Here is a 15674-nt window from a genome sequence, read left to right on the forward strand (position 1 = left end):
GTTGCACTTTTAAAAAGGCTGCATTCAAGTTTCTATTATTTTCTAAATCTACCAAGGAAATCCAATGCAAACATTTATTGAGGAAAGTTAAACAATTCAAAAGTTGCGAGCAAGTGTGAATAAATAAAGCTGGGAGGGAATGGTTTCTTTGGTGCAGCTTGCGAGCGCTATGCTCGTGGTCAGCTTTCAGTGGCATTTTCGACAGGAGGGCGCATGCACAGATATAATCGGCGTTCAAGCACGCACACCCGTACATCTGACTGCATAGCCATAGGACGTCCACAAAACGCGACGACTTTACCGACGCCGTGCTGGTTGCAAAGTGACACTCGTTCACTTCGTTTGATTATGCTGTTTTGTGTTACATAGAACTCAAATCGAATGGTTTACTTTTTACGCGCGGGGCGTACGCTTTACTTCTTGATTCGACCTCTTTCAACCTGAAGTCACGGTCAAAAAACATCAACGCGTATTGAGTAAGTGCAGCCATCTTGAGATCTAAGCGATCACGCTAAGGACGCTGAGGGCAGTCCGCTCTGCAACTTGTGAAGCGGAGCGCACGCTCACTCCGCTAACTATACGCTCCAACTCAGAGCGGGCCACGCATGCGCGGTGGGGACGATGCTTCTCGCAGAGCGTAAAGTAGAGCAAAGAGGGCTCATAAAAGTGGCCTACTAATACTCATAGATTACGAACGCGCTCGTCGTAACTTGTCCTGACACTGCCCATGTACACCTTTGGCGTATAGACCCCTTTCGGAATTTTGGCAACACTGCAAAAAATTTAGCCGGAATAGTAAAACATCTAGCAACATTGGGTGATCGCCGCCATTACGCAGGGTTCGACTCGTTTGACCGGTCGGCGTGCAGCGTAGCCGCCGTAGCGTTTTGAGCTATGGCTTGTGCGGGTGTTTTCCCGATCACCTGTTGGTCTAATGATCTATCGATACTGCCACATATAAGTGACAGAGAGGTGGAGCAGCTCTACAAGAGCCGGTCAGGCACAAACCGGTGCATGGAAATAAGCTACAAGTTCCTCGTCGAAGCATACGTGGTCCCCGCATCGATAAGGGCTAACTACTCACGGAACAGGCAAGTTCTTTCTTGTTTTGTAGTGATTTTTTTAGTAGCATTCCATAATTTTAATACAGTTAATCATAGTGATCGAGCTTTTAGCGTGGCCACTCCGAACGACCCGGTACGCTGCCCCCGTCGTGAGCTCGTCGCTCGGTGACAGCCAAGAACTCGCTCGTTTCGTTTTTCGTACCCCTCCAATAAACTTACGACCCCGTACAAGGAACTGCAAAAGGTGCCTCACGAGTCACAACCTTGAGTGTTCAAGAAATCGCAATCGCAAATCGTACAGAACAGCAGAAAAGGATGTACGGGTGGGTGGCAGGCAGCATTTTAAATTCCTTCCTCGGTAACCTTTTGAAGACAAAGAAGTTAAGCGGTTTATGGCACTGCTCACAAAGCTACAGAGTAGACTTTCCAGAACCACTGATGTATGGGGTTTATTTCACGGCGTTTGTAAACGTACCACGTTTGTTTGAACCCACTTAAAATGCGACATTGCAAAAGAAAAAAAAAAAGAAAAAGTGTGCTGGAACTGATCTTTATTTGCACAGAAAATATGCACAGCTGTTTAAGTGTAAAACCGGTGTGTAATTTTTTTTTTTTTTATCCCATTCAATGCAGGAAGTTTTTTCATCAAGGGTTCCTGCTACCGAAGCAAGAGGAAGACCCAAGAACAACATACAATGTGTTCAGGAATAAAAACCGTTGAACAGAATAACAATGGTTGAACATGCTCTAAACACCAACTCTTTGGCTGCATTCTCACAAATTTCCAAACTGATTAATAGCGTAACGTCCCTAAACGTCTTGCGGCACGGCCTTGGCACTCTGTTCAGGCCACCACTCCAAAAGTTCCCACGATCTCAAGGCGGGTTCGAGTAATCTTCAGATTCGGTGTACACTGCATTTAGTCTGTACACCCACTCCACCCGACGTCTGTTTTCTGGAAAACTCTTTACCGGCGTGAGTAAAGGAAACGAACTTGCGGAAGAAGTAATCATGCATCTACACGCCGAACAAGTACCTAAAATGGCCTCGGTTTCAGTGAAGAAGCACTGAAGGAGGGAGCCGCTCGCGCATGCGAGCCGCGCACTGAACCGCGGCCGAACCTCTCTAGTTAGACGGGGCTCGACAGACGGCCACACTACTACAACATATAATCGTTCGCGATGCTTCCGCTTACGGATGATAAGAGCGTTTTCTTGTCTAACCCGCGAAAGTTTTGTAAACAACACGAGGGCTCGGTTTTTCTTTTTGAACACTTTAGAACTTGTCTGACACGTAGATTTTTTTCCGTCTCCGTCAACGTATCCATCCTGCGTACACAAAGGTACGCCGCAATGCGATGCCATATTAAAGCGGCGCGCGCAGACTGGGACTCAACGTGTAAGCAGCACCGTTGTAGGCGGTAAGATGCAGGCGGTTCTGGCGGGACCCCTGCGTGATGGCGGCGGACCTAGTTGCAGTTGCGTGCAACAGGTGGCGCTCTATTCCGAAAGGGGTCTATAGAAAAAAGTAACTTTTCACCAGACAGAGCAGCTGTGCTAGAAACAATGGAAACGCGAAATTTACACAAACCATGCAGGGTCTCACCTGTGAGCACAGCTCTAGTTTCGCCAGGGTCAACCACCTATGTTTGTTCATGTCAGCGAGCAGGTGGCCGAACCTCTCGTTGATGTGACCCACGATGAGGTTCACAGAACTGAAGAACACCGACAAGTTCCGTCCAAACGCTCATCCAAGTACGAACAGACGGTTGGGATAGGCCAGTCGAGGAAGAACCATGCAAAGCGTCTCGCCAGATTGGCAACACCCTGCGCTGATCTGTCGGGTGCTGGTATTTGGAGGCCCGCATGCAGAGCAGCCAGATCCTTCTTTAGGCAGGATAGCTTCCTAAGGGTTTCTTTTCTACGTTGGAAATATCCAGCAAACCGCGTTCGGAAAGGAAGCTTCGGCGCTTGATGGCACGAGGGATACGAATCATAGATTCGATGTCTCGCCAGCTTAATCTCCTTCCTTGAGAACAGCGGGGATTCATTGTGCAGATTCCTTGCTAGCCTTGAGCAACACTGTACTCGTACTACGCAAAAGGATGTACTCGCAATGCGCAAACTTCGTCCTTTTCTCTTATTTTTCTACTTCGAATAAGTAAATCAGTCTCAGTTTTAATTCGAGTGGAGCAGAAGCTACAAGAGCGAGTGCCGGCCTTTCAGCGTCCTTGATAAGCACGCGCGCTCGTGCAGTGCAAGTACCGTTTAGAGCAACATGCTCATGCTTATACCTTCGGCTTCACTCGCACACAAGGTGGAACGATTATATTTGTATTTTATAGCTTAATATTTCTTCAGGTGTGTGCCTATTCTTTTGTGTTCATCATTGTCGCCTTCGTTTTTAATACCTCTACAATCACGCTCCCTTTTACTCTCTTGGCGTTAACGCTTAGGTTTTTTTTTTTTTTTTTTTTTGTCTTACTAGTACTATAAACGTCCACTTGTGGGGCTACGCAAGCAAATTTTTCGAACCCGCTCAAAACGCTCTTACGCTGAAGAAAAACGCTCTACTAAAACGCGTTTCTGGACCTCCGCTTTGCATTCCGGCGAAGCGGGCCGCGCATGCGCAGTTTGGCACCCTCAGAGCGGAGCGGAAGATGAAAACGGTCTACTAAAACTCTCTAGTCCCGCAAGAGTGAGCTTTGGCAGCGGAGCGTATAGCAGTTATATGCACTGAAGCGAAACTAAAGCCTGAACAAGCTTGCACATTGAGCAGGCTTTTTCACTATTGTAAAACACTTATATCGGTGTCGTTATAATTAGAGGTAGTAGTAAGATATTGCTTAAAGCCATTCCCGCTCAGGACGGCGCACTACGCTTTTCAACATATCGTTATGTAGTTTTTTCACAGATTCCATGTTACAAGAAGTGCCATCTGGCACAACAAGAAAAAAAAAAAAAAAACAGCAGGACATAAAGCTAACGCAGAACGCAACGTGCCCTCGACGAGGCAGTCATTTGTGAGAGAAAACCTCAGGGATGGAAAGAAGAGCGCATTCTGCGCAGACTTGTGCGAAGCCTTAGTCGCCGCTCATATTCCTTGGGCGAAAGTAGAAAACCCAGTTTTCAACAAATTCTTACAAAAATTCTCGAGTCATACTATACCGTCGGAGTCGACTCTGCGCAAGAGCTACCTGCGGCCCATGTACGAGGAAACACTGAAGAAAATCAAAGATGAGCTCGGGGACTCGTGCGTTTGAGTCTCCGTAGACAAAACAACAGATGCGACTGGACGCTTTGTCGCGCACCTTGTAGTTGGGAAGCTTGTAGCAGACGAGAGAATAACGCCTTTTCTTGTGTGCTCCAAGACGCTATATAGAAACAAATGGGGAGACCGTCGCGTACTTTGTCAATGCGTCCTTGAAGGTGATATACCCTACTGGATTGGAAGACAACAGGGTGTTGCTACTTTACACGGATGCGGCGGCTTATATGCACAAAGCTGCCCTCCTCCTGAAGGCTTTCTACCCGCGGATGTTGCACGTCAGCTGCATTGCCCACGGCATTCACCGCATTTGCGAAGAGCTATGAAAACACTTCAGCGTGTAAACGATTTCGTTGCTGCTGTGACGGCTTTGTTCCTTAAGTCACCGTCTCGTGTCTGTGCATTTAAGGAATCAGGGGTGCCTCTTCCACCAGAACCCATCGTGTCGCGATGGGGAACGTGGCTTAAAGCTGTAGAGTATTACAGTACTAACTTTGCTGGTGTGAAGATGGTCATTAACGGGTTACCAGCAGACGAGGGCGTCTCAGTCAGAAAGGCTCAAGATATCCTGCGCGAGGACACTCTCGAAGGTGACCTGGCGTATTTGTGCTCCAATTTCACGTTGTTGGCGGACACAGTCAAGAGCCTCGAAAGTGCTGGCGAAACTCTGGCTCAGAACATCGGGTTCATTTCGAACGTTCAAGAACAAGTCGACACCGTCCCCGCAGCCCCTCTGCTGTACAAGTTCGTTCGAAGCTTCAGTCCGTCTTCAGAAAAAATAGTGGGTTTTCTGTACTCAAAGAAGTCTCGAAGGTCATCACTGTGGAACACTCAAGGGTACCAGAGGGTATGGAAGCATTGAGTATTCCTAAGTAGAAGTACGCCCCACACACATCAGTTGACGTGGAACGCTCTTTTCCGCGTATAAACTGGTTCTAAGCGACAATAGGCAGAGGTTTGAATTCAAGAATCTTGAGATGGTGCTTGTTTGCTATTGTGTTCATAATGTTTACCATTGTTCCTAGTTAGACAATGTACAGCATGGGACAGCTTAGTACCGGTGTGGGCTTGAGTCAACTATTATTTTTTCAAATGTTAGACAAATTAAATTGTAATTACTATCGTACCACTTTATTCTGTATTTCCCTGAATAAGGGGGGGGGGGGGGGCAGGAGGCCCAAAATGCTTTCAACAGCACACTGTGAGTAAAAACGAATTGTGCCTATAAATATCTATAACGAAGATTTTAGTGCCTATCATAGGCGCTTAAAGGTGGCTTTTTTAGTGCCTAAACATCCGGCCTCTACTCATCACCCTCACCTATAGGTGTCCGACAGATATCTGAAGCAAGATACCGTCGCACTGCAATTATGATATGCAAACCAGCGCACGTTCGGCTGCGAAAAAGCATCGGTATCCGAATGAAAAAAAGTTACCTTTGGTGCAGTTTATATTAAGAGCCGGGGCCAGGGCTTGAAGTAGCAGCTAACTCCGTAAGGTCTTCGAGCTGCTCGCTTCCCTAGCAAAGCACTAGGCATGGGAAAAATAGAAAGCCGCTCTCTTTGGACGGCGCTGTGCCACAAGTGAACAATGCAGAGGCCTAAATCTCGGAAAGCAACAGGAGGTCATTGGCATGAGCAAGAACAAATGTAACTGCCGTGCCACAGCAATACTACTTCGTTTCAACTTAGCTGTGAGCGCAGCCAGGCTGGCGGACGGTTCACCACTTGGAAAAGGGCGTTCATGCGCATCACGAAGTAGTTCGCTAAAGTAGAATTTAAGAAAAACATTGTTTGTGAGCAAAGACTGCACAATTTTCCAGTTGTGTCCTGCTAAGAAATAATTATCAAAACTAAATGAAATAATTGACGTTTCAGCTTCTTTATAATATAGTAATAAATATGCTTCGACTAAAAACGCCTACCTGCTGGCAACACTGACGCGACTACTATGCTTTTCTTCGGTTTTTCCTGTGATTTTGTGTTTTCAACGGTCGAATCATAGGCTCCAAGTTCAGTGGTTTCCCTGTCAAGTTGCTGGACATCCTTTGATTTTCTGTTTTCCAGTCACCACCGAGAGCGCAAGATAAGAGTAAAGGTAGAATTGGGCGTCAGGCGAAAGATCATGATTAATGCGCATTCTCTACTTCGTCAGGAGTCTCAAACCGCGTCGTACCGCGAAGTTGTTCTACTATCATTGGAGCTAACAAACTTAGGAAAGCCTACGAAATGTTGATCCGCCGACGGCGGGAAACGCTCTCCGATGAAAAGCGGATCGAAATCGGGAGTCGAGGCGGCCCTCAGAGGCAAAACCATGCGCTGTCGGTGGAGCGCCGAGAAAACGCTTATACTCCTGTGCTAGCGGAGGTATGCGATATGCTTTTGTTGCTGTTATGCGTTTACGGAGAAAGCGCACTGCTTTGCTTGAAGTCGGAGACAGGGCGGCTCACTCAGCTCGCATTTTTCTGTGAGCTCCGGACGGCGCCGTGGCAGAGAGGAAGACCCGTCTGGGCACCGAACGTTACCAACTTCCGTGTTCCAGCCTCGGCCTTCCTCTGCCGGCAGTGCGACGGCCCTCCTAAAAGCCCAGCAGCCACCGCACTGGTCGCTGCTAAACGTTAGTTTTATTCCAGGACGCAAAATGGCATTCTTAATTATAAAGCAGAAGATGCCGTCGATACTCTTGTAGCAGACGAAATGTCTCTCGTCGACTCCTCTGCGCATCTTCCGCGCGGAGTGATACACGATGTGTGTGTGTGTGTGTAGGCATTGTAACTGGAGATTGAGGGAGAAAAAGAGGGCCAATTGTGTACATGCAGGCGCAGTCGCGTCCTATCGCCGGCGTTTGATTGGCCCCGGCCACTCGTAGCTTTGACCACACTCGGAGCTAAGGCACCGTATGCCTTAGCTCCGACAGCGGTACCTATCTCGGAGCGTACCCTACGCCTGCAGCAACCATGCTCGTCCCCAGTCACTTAATAGGCGTATCCGGTATGGGCGACAAAAAAAATAATAAAGCGTTTCAACCTGTAAATAGTAAAAGAACAGAGGGGAGGCGAAATCAGAATGTGTGACGGTTACGCTCATATCCAAAATGTCCTCTGTCGGCGTGGCGACAGCAAAACAATGTTTTTGGCCCATACTGGAAGTGACGACAATTCAAGATGGCGGCGCCCTTGTGAAAGAGGTCTATACCGAGGAGTGCGCAGACGTCTCGCAGCCACAGGTGCTTCGATCGGAGACGATTAGGCATACGCACGGATCGCCCAACTCAACTCATGAACTCCGACTCCCTCCTCGAGTCAACTGACATATCTACAACCAAGACTGCTCCTGAGCCGAAGATACTCTTCACTGCTAACGACGTCCGTCGCGACACCCACTGAGGTCAATGCAAATCGACTTCCGTGGCACAATGGCACTGAGGAGCCGCCCGAACCACCTGGTCGGGCTCCCCGCCCGAACCCCGCGGTGGCTGGCAAAGCTGACTCACGCACGTTACGAACTCGTCGAAGGTCGCGCGGCCACAAAGGCTCCACTGTGTGACTATGTTGCTAGCGATCCTCATCATCAAAGGCGACAAAAGCGATCGCGGGATTTAAAAAGATACTTCAACGAAATTTGAAACATACCCGTCGTGTTCAGAGATAGGCTAATATGACCCACAATATCCGTAAATGACAATCGTACGTTTGTATTTTGAGCCTGATGGCAGTAAATTTTTCGTTATAAACGGCCCACTCTGGCAAGCGCTCGGAGAGCACGTCACATCCGTCGCAATCGTGACGTAGATTCTCTCGGGACGAGCAAAGCTGCGGCGAGGTTGGCGTCGACAAGATGCCCCAGCCGTTCCAGCCTCCGAAGCGGCCGAAGCACGCCAGCGATCGGGCCACCGCAACTCGCCCCAAAGCTGCTTTTGTACAAATATTGAGTGACGGGTGATTAACCCGTCACTCAATCACCCGTCACTCAATTGGCGTCACTTAATAGGTGTATCCGGTATTCAGTGATGGGTGATTAACCCGTCACGTTCTATAATCTTGTAGGGGGGCAATAGCGACATCTGGGACACACAAAAGAGAGTCCAGGTAAAAGATGAGTTCCTTCTTCCCGCTTTTCTTGTGGTGGCCGGAGAGCTGGCGGAATGACGTCAGGTTCACTACCTGCCAAGGTTCGTAGAGGGGCATCACAAACGAGGCTATATATTGATGTGTCCGATGCGATACTGAATAGGCTCCTTGCACAGACGTCCTATCGCATACTTTCGAACACCATATAAATGGAGGCGAGAGAAGCTGCTTTTGTAAGAATTTTGAGTGACAGGTTAATCTATAATCTTCTGGGAGGAGAATAGCGACGCCTGTCCAAATCTGGGAGGTACAAAACAGCGTCTGATAAAATTGAAGCTCCTTCTTCCCCTTTTCTATGGAGGTCATCGGAAATGACGTCATGTGCAAGCCACGCATAGACCAAGGAGCATCCGTGCTGACGCCTACCACGACCCACCCGTTGCTGCGAGAACCGTTTTCACCAAGCTCGATAGGTGTAGAAAGACAAGAGTTGGACTCATGAATTGAGTTGAGAGTTGCGTATATCGAATCGTCTCCGAAGCAGCTGTGGCTGCGAGACGTCTGCAAACTCGTCGATAAGCTTCGAGGTAGCAAGGTTGCTGCCGGCGTACGGTACGCTCCGAGACAGCTGTCGGCGTACGGTGCCGAACACACGCTAGTATTGCTCTGGCATAGACATGGCATAGGGCATTCGAATTTCGTAATAGACAATGTTTTCACCCCATCCATTTTTACTTGCGAGCGCTAGTTTTTATTGTAAAAAATGCAACAAATAGAAGGTCAAAGTGCCCCTCAACCGTCACACCGTCTTTCGAGTGACTTCTTTGGGGTACCACATGGCTTCCCGTTGACGTGACATGACAAAAAACTTGTCAGCGAGAAAGCCGATATTGTTTATTTTCTCCATGCTAAGTTTTTTCTTTTTTTTTTTTTTACTAAAAAAAAAATTAATTATACAATTGCCCACAATATCCTTTTTTATGTAACGACACGTTCTCAAACTTTTGCATTTTGTCACAACTGCTTGCGTCCTGTTTTTTCGGAGTTTCAGCTTTCTACGATGCGTAGTTTTTGTGCTTTTGTTTTTTCAGGACGAAAACTCGCGTTTCATTTTCTCGATCGACCCCTGAACAATTCTGTGTATATTAAACAATTTTAACGCCGCACTTTTTTTTTTTTTTTTTACAGTTAATCAGAGGGTTTGAGAATCCCAGCGGCAACGGATTCTTTCGGGAGGGCATCCTAAAGCTGTGCCACGTCATAATAAGTGCCTTAATATCTGCACGGTGATTATATATGGAAATGTAGCTACAGCATGCATCTACATTGTGTGTATGTTAAAACAATTTCTATACTATTGTTTTATTTTTACCCATTTCATCGAAACTTCAAAAAAAAAAAAAAGCCCCCTACATTTTTGTTAGAAAATCTTTTTATTTATATTTTAAACATAAATTACGAAGCATAACTCCAAGGCAGCGAACGTGGGTTAGTGAACAGGAGGTATGTGCAACCCGTGATTGGTTTGGCTCGTATGGCCGTGGGTTCGGTAAGATGTAATTTCAAGGGCATTGTAAGGATCGACGAGGGCTCCGCGGGTGGCCCGTTAGCACCAGGGAGATTCGGCTGGGGGAAAGCGTTGTTGTAAACACTTCCCGTGGCGGGCGACCTCGAGAGACAGGCGTACTTTACGTCGCGAGGTTCGGAACGCGCGTTTTCTGCCGGAAGAATCGGAGCGTGCGTTCGGGCCGGGAAAATGAAGTTTATACCACCAGAACGCAGTGGCTCTGGCCGGCGCTGTTTACATGGCGCGTTTACATCGGTTTAGTCTTTCTCGCCCGAGCGCGGGGGGCCGCGGCAGAATGGCAACGTCAGACCGCGTCTGGCAGAATGAATTACGGGATGGCTCATTTAGTCGGCGCTATCCACAAATGGAGTCGGTTGTCCGCTTCGCCTTGCGAGAAATGGTTTTGCTTGCATCCGAACCAGCCCGACCTTTGACCGTGAGATGTACGCAGACCGTGGGTTCCCACCCGGGAATATAAGCAATTGCCACGTGGCGAGAAAGTGAGTCGATTGGTTGGCAGTGGGAAACTCCTGTCTCACGACGCATCGAGGATTCGCCGGTCCACTAAAAGGGGACAGACCAGCGAGTGACTTTGATGGGAAACTCAGCGAGTGAGTTCGTGCTGGGGCCCGAGAGCTGTCGCTCCGTAATCGAGTCAGGTCGTGGGATTCCGATGGACTTCTGTCCCCGTAATCGAGACGTAATCCCACGAGCCAGCCAACTCCCAAGCTTGGATAAGCTAACAGCCGACCACCTCCTTCCCAACCACGTACAGGGGAAGTTATCATTTCGCAGTATTGTTTGTCTTTGTATTTTCATTCTCTACAAAAGTATTAAATTGTTTATTGAAAAGTAATTCCCAAATTCAACTGAATTAGTCGTCGATGGCCAAGGTAAGCAACTTCGTCTCCGGCAAGACCAGCCCAGCTTCCCACAACGAAGTCCGTCACCCCATCCGGACCTGGCAATCCGGACGGCGCAAGGTGACCAAGCAACGAAAGAACCCGTACTCGCATGTGTGTTTCATCCCTTTCTTTTCTCTTCATTGCCTTCATACGTGAATAAACCCAGCCGTACTTGAGGCTTTTTGTTGCATTGTTCGTCTACTTTATCTTCCCCGAACCAGGTTTCGAAAACCATATTGTAGCGGTGCGGCAGCAAACGCAGTGCCAGACCGCGATGTCTTCTTTTTTTTTCATTTTTTTTTCACTGATATTGCGAAATAATATCGGGAAGCTTTTGTGCACAATATTTTCAGCGGCTTTTTCTTTTTAAGGAGGGGCAAGGTGCATTGCGCCTCGCTCAGCGTGGTACATAAGAAGCCTCGTGGATACACTCGGGTTTATTTGAAGTAAAGTTTAAGGAGCCCAGGAAATGAAGTTGACAGCTGGCGTTATCATTGTTACTCTGCTGCTTCTAACACTCGAAGATGGTGAATACTTTCTCCTTCGTGAATCAAATTAGCTTGATAATTGCATGACCTTATAATAATTCATTTTCTTCTGACTGTCAGTGTAACACCGGAATATTAATTTGATCATGTCGCATTTCAAAAGGTAATTTGTAGATGATTTTAGTCCACCAAATAAGCTGTTGATCAGCTAAAGAGAAAAGACACCTTGCAATGAGTGAAACTGAGATGAACATTCAAATTGCAACAAAGATAACGACAAGACAAATTGTATTTTTGCATCGTCTATCGGATAAATACGCTTATTTTTGGATCCGACAGCCAGCATGCCGAAGTGTCATTCAGATAATTTTTCTGCCATTGGTCTCGTCGCGGTACTGAATGATGGTGTCTGTAATTTGGTAAAGGAATGTTCACACGGGAGAAACTTTATCGCGGAGGGATGTGCATGAAGTCAGCGATCCGCGGAACCAGCCGGACTCCCTCCCCGGCTCCAGCATTCACACGGACGGCGGGTATTCACACTTGCACGGCGGCGGTGGCGATAAAGACATCGGTAGGAGGATAACAACTGGTTTTGAAAACTGCAGGCTCTGGCCAACACGAATTGCTGACTCTGATGCCAGGAGGACATTGTCATCTTCCAGCCCTCACTACCGCCAGCAAACAACCCTGAGGTCGGGACACATCACCACAAGCCTTCTGCGCATGGCGGACATCGTCATATTCCCGCCTGAGCTGCCACCAGCCCACAATCCTGAGCCCAGGACACGTCATTCTACGCTCGAAAAAAGAACAGCGCTCAGCGAGATCCGTCACACTTGCACGGCGGCGGTGGCGATAAAGACACCGGCAGTACGCTAACAAATGCTTTTGAAAACTGCAGACTCTGGCCAACACAAACTCCTGACTCTGATGCCAGGAGGACATCGTCATCTTCCAGCCCTCACTACCGCCAGCAAACAACCCTGAGGTCGGGACACGTCACCACAAGCCTTCTGCGCATAGCGAACATCGTCATATTCACGCAGCTGAGCTGCCACCAGCCCACAATCCTGAGCCCAGGACACGTCATTCTACGCTCGAAAAAAGAACAGCGCTCAGCGAGATCCGTCACACTTGCACGGCGGCGGTGGCGATAAAGACACCGGCAGGACGCTAACAACTGCTTTTGAAAACTGCAGACTCTGGCCAACACAAACTCCTGACTCTGATGCCAGGAGGACATCGTCATCTTCCAGCCCTCACTACCGCCAGCAAACAACCCTGAGGTCGGGACACGTCACCACAAGCCTTCTGCGCATAGCGAACATCGTCATATTCACGCAGCTGAGCTGCCACCAGCCCACAATCCTGAGCCCAGGACACGTCATTCTACGCTCGAAAAAAGAACAGCGCTCAGCGAGATCCGTCACACTTGCACGGCGGCGGTGGCGATAAAGACACCGGCAGTACGCTAACAAATGCTTTTGAAAACTGCAGACTCTGGCCAACACAAACTCCTGACTCTGATGCCAGGAGGACATCGTCATCTTCCAGCCCTCACTACCGCCAGCAAACAACCCTGAGGTCGGGACACGTCACCACAAGCCTTCTGCGCATAGCGAACATCGTCATATTCACGCAGCTGAGCTGCCACCAGCCCACAATCCTGAGCCCAGGACACGTCATTCTACGCTCGAAAAAAGAACAGCGCTCAGCGAGATCCGTCACACTTGCACGGCGGCGGTGGCGATAAAGACACCGGCAGTACGCTAACAAATGCTTTTGAAAACTGCAGACTCTGGCCAACACAAACTCCTGACTCTGATGCCAGGAGGACATCGTCATCTTCCAGCCCTCACTACCGCCAGCAAACAACCCTGAGGTCGGGACACGTCACCACAAGCCTTCTGCGCATAGCGAACATCGTCATATTCACGCAGCTGAGCTGCCACCAGCCCACAATCCTGAGCCCAGGACACGTCATTCTACGCTCGAAAAAAGAACAGCGCTCAGCGAGATCCGTCACACTTGCACGGCGGCGGTGGCGATAAAGACACCGGCAGGACGCTAACAACTGCTTTTGAAAACTGCAGACTCTGGCCAACACAAACTCCTGACTCTGATGCCAGGAGGACATCGTCATCTTCCAGCCCTCACTACCGCCAGCAAACAACCCTGAGGTCGGGACACGTCACCACAAGCCTTCTGCGCATAGCGAACATCGTCATATTCACGCAGCTGAGCTGCCACCAGCCCACAATCCTGAGCCCAGGACACGTCATTCTACGCTCGAAAAAAGAACAGCGCTCAGCGAGATCCGTCACACTTGCACGGCGGCGGTGGCGATAAAGACACCGGCAGTACGCTAACAAATGCTTTTGAAAACTGCAGACTCTGGCCAACACAAACTCCTGACTCTGATGCCAGGAGGACATCGTCATCTTCCAGCCCTCACTACCGCCAGCAAACAACCCTGAGGTCGGGACACGTCACCACAAGCCTTCTGCGCATAGCGAACATCGTCATATTCACGCAGCTGAGCTGCCACCAGCCCACAATCCTGAGCCCAGGACACGTCATTCTACGCTCGAAAAAAGAACAGCGCTCAGCGAGATCCGTCACACTTGCACGGCGGCGGTGGCGATAAAGACACCGGCAGTACGCTAACAAATGCTTTTGAAAACTGCAGACTCTGGCCAACACAAACTCCTGACTCTGATGCCAGGAGGACATCGTCATCTTCCAGCCCTCACTACCGCCAGCAAACAACCCTGAGGTCGGGACACGTCACCACAAGCCTTCTGCGCATAGCGAACATCGTCATATTCACGCAGCTGAGCTGCCACCAGCCCACAATCCTGAGCCCAGGACACGTCATTCTACGCTCGAAAAAAGAACAGCGCTCAGCGAGATCCGTCACACTTGCACGGCGGCGGTGGCGATAAAGACACCGGCAGGACGCTAACAACTGCTTTTGAAAACTGCAGACTCTGGCCAACACAAACTCCTGACTCTGATGCCAGGAGGACATCGTCATCTTCCAGCCCTCACTACCGCCAGCAAACAACCCTGAGGTCGGGACACGTCACCACAAGCCTTCTGCGCATAGCGAACATCGTCATATTCACGCAGCTGAGCTGCCACCAGCCCACAATCCTGAGCCCAGGACACGTCATTCTACGCTCGAAAAAAGAACAGCGCTCAGCGAGATCCGTCACACTTGCACGGCGGCGGTGGCGATAAAGACACCGGCAGTACGCTAACAAATGCTTTTGAAAACTGCAGACTCTGGCCAACACAAACTCCTGACTCTGATGCCAGGAGGACATCGTCATCTTCCAGCCCTCACTACCGCCAGCAAACAACCCTGAGGTCGGGACACGTCACCACAAGCCTTCTGCGCATAGCGAACATCGTCATATTCACGCAGCTGAGCTGCCACCAGCCCACAATCCTGAGCCCAGGACACGTCGTTCTACGCTCGAAAAAAGAACAGCGCTCAGCGAGATCCGTCACACTTGCACGGCGGCGGTGGCGATAAAGACACCGGCAGGACGCTAACAACTGCTTTTGAAAACTGCAGACTCTGGCCAACACGAATTCCTGACTCTGATGCCAGGAGGACATCGTCATCTTCCAGCCCTCACTACCGCCAGCAAACAACCCTGAGGTCGGGACAAGTCACCACAAGCCTTCGGCGCTTGGCGGACATCGTCACCTTCCCGCCTGAGCTGCCACCAGCCCACAACCCTGAGCCCAGGACACGTCATTCTACGCTCGAAAAATCGAAAAAAGAACAGCGCTCAGCGCGATCCGTCACACCTGCACGGCGGCGGTAGCGATAAAGACACCGGCAGGACGCTAACAACTGCTTTTGAAAACTGCAGACTCTGGCCAACACGAATTCCTGACTCTGATGCCAGAAGTACATCGTCATCTTTCAGCCCTCACTACCGCCAGCAAACAACCCTGAGGACGGGACACGTCACCACAAGCCTTCTGCGCATGGCGGACATCGTCATATTCCCGCCTGAGCTGCCACCAGCCCACAATCCTGAGCTCAGGACACGTCATTCTACGCTCGAAAAAAGAACAGCGCTCAGCGAGATCCGTCACACTTGCACGGTGGCGGTGGCGATAAAGACACCGTCAGTACGCTAACAACTGCTTTTGAAAACTGCAGACTCTGGCCAACACGAATTCCTGACTCTGATGCCAGGAGGACATCGTCATCTTCCAGCCCTCACTACCGCCAGCAAACAACCCTGAGGTCGGGACAAGTCACCACAAGCCTTCGGCGCTTGGCGGACA

General features: G+C 49.5%; 2 pseudogenes; both read left to right on the forward strand.

Annotated features, from left to right (window-relative positions):
- The window catches only part of LOC120841482, a 6353-nt pseudogene extending 1696 nt beyond the window's left edge, over positions 1–4657 (forward strand).
- Positions 4658–4839: 182 nt separating this feature from the next.
- Positions 4840–5356, forward strand: LOC121833576 (annotated as a pseudogene).
- Positions 5357–15674: the final 10318 nt, after the last annotated feature.

Source organism: Ixodes scapularis, unplaced genomic scaffold (assembly GCF_016920785.2).
Source record: "Ixodes scapularis isolate PalLabHiFi unplaced genomic scaffold, ASM1692078v2 PGA_scaffold8__174_contigs__length_109621045, whole genome shotgun sequence".
Lineage (NCBI taxonomy): Eukaryota > Metazoa > Arthropoda > Arachnida > Ixodida > Ixodidae > Ixodes > Ixodes scapularis.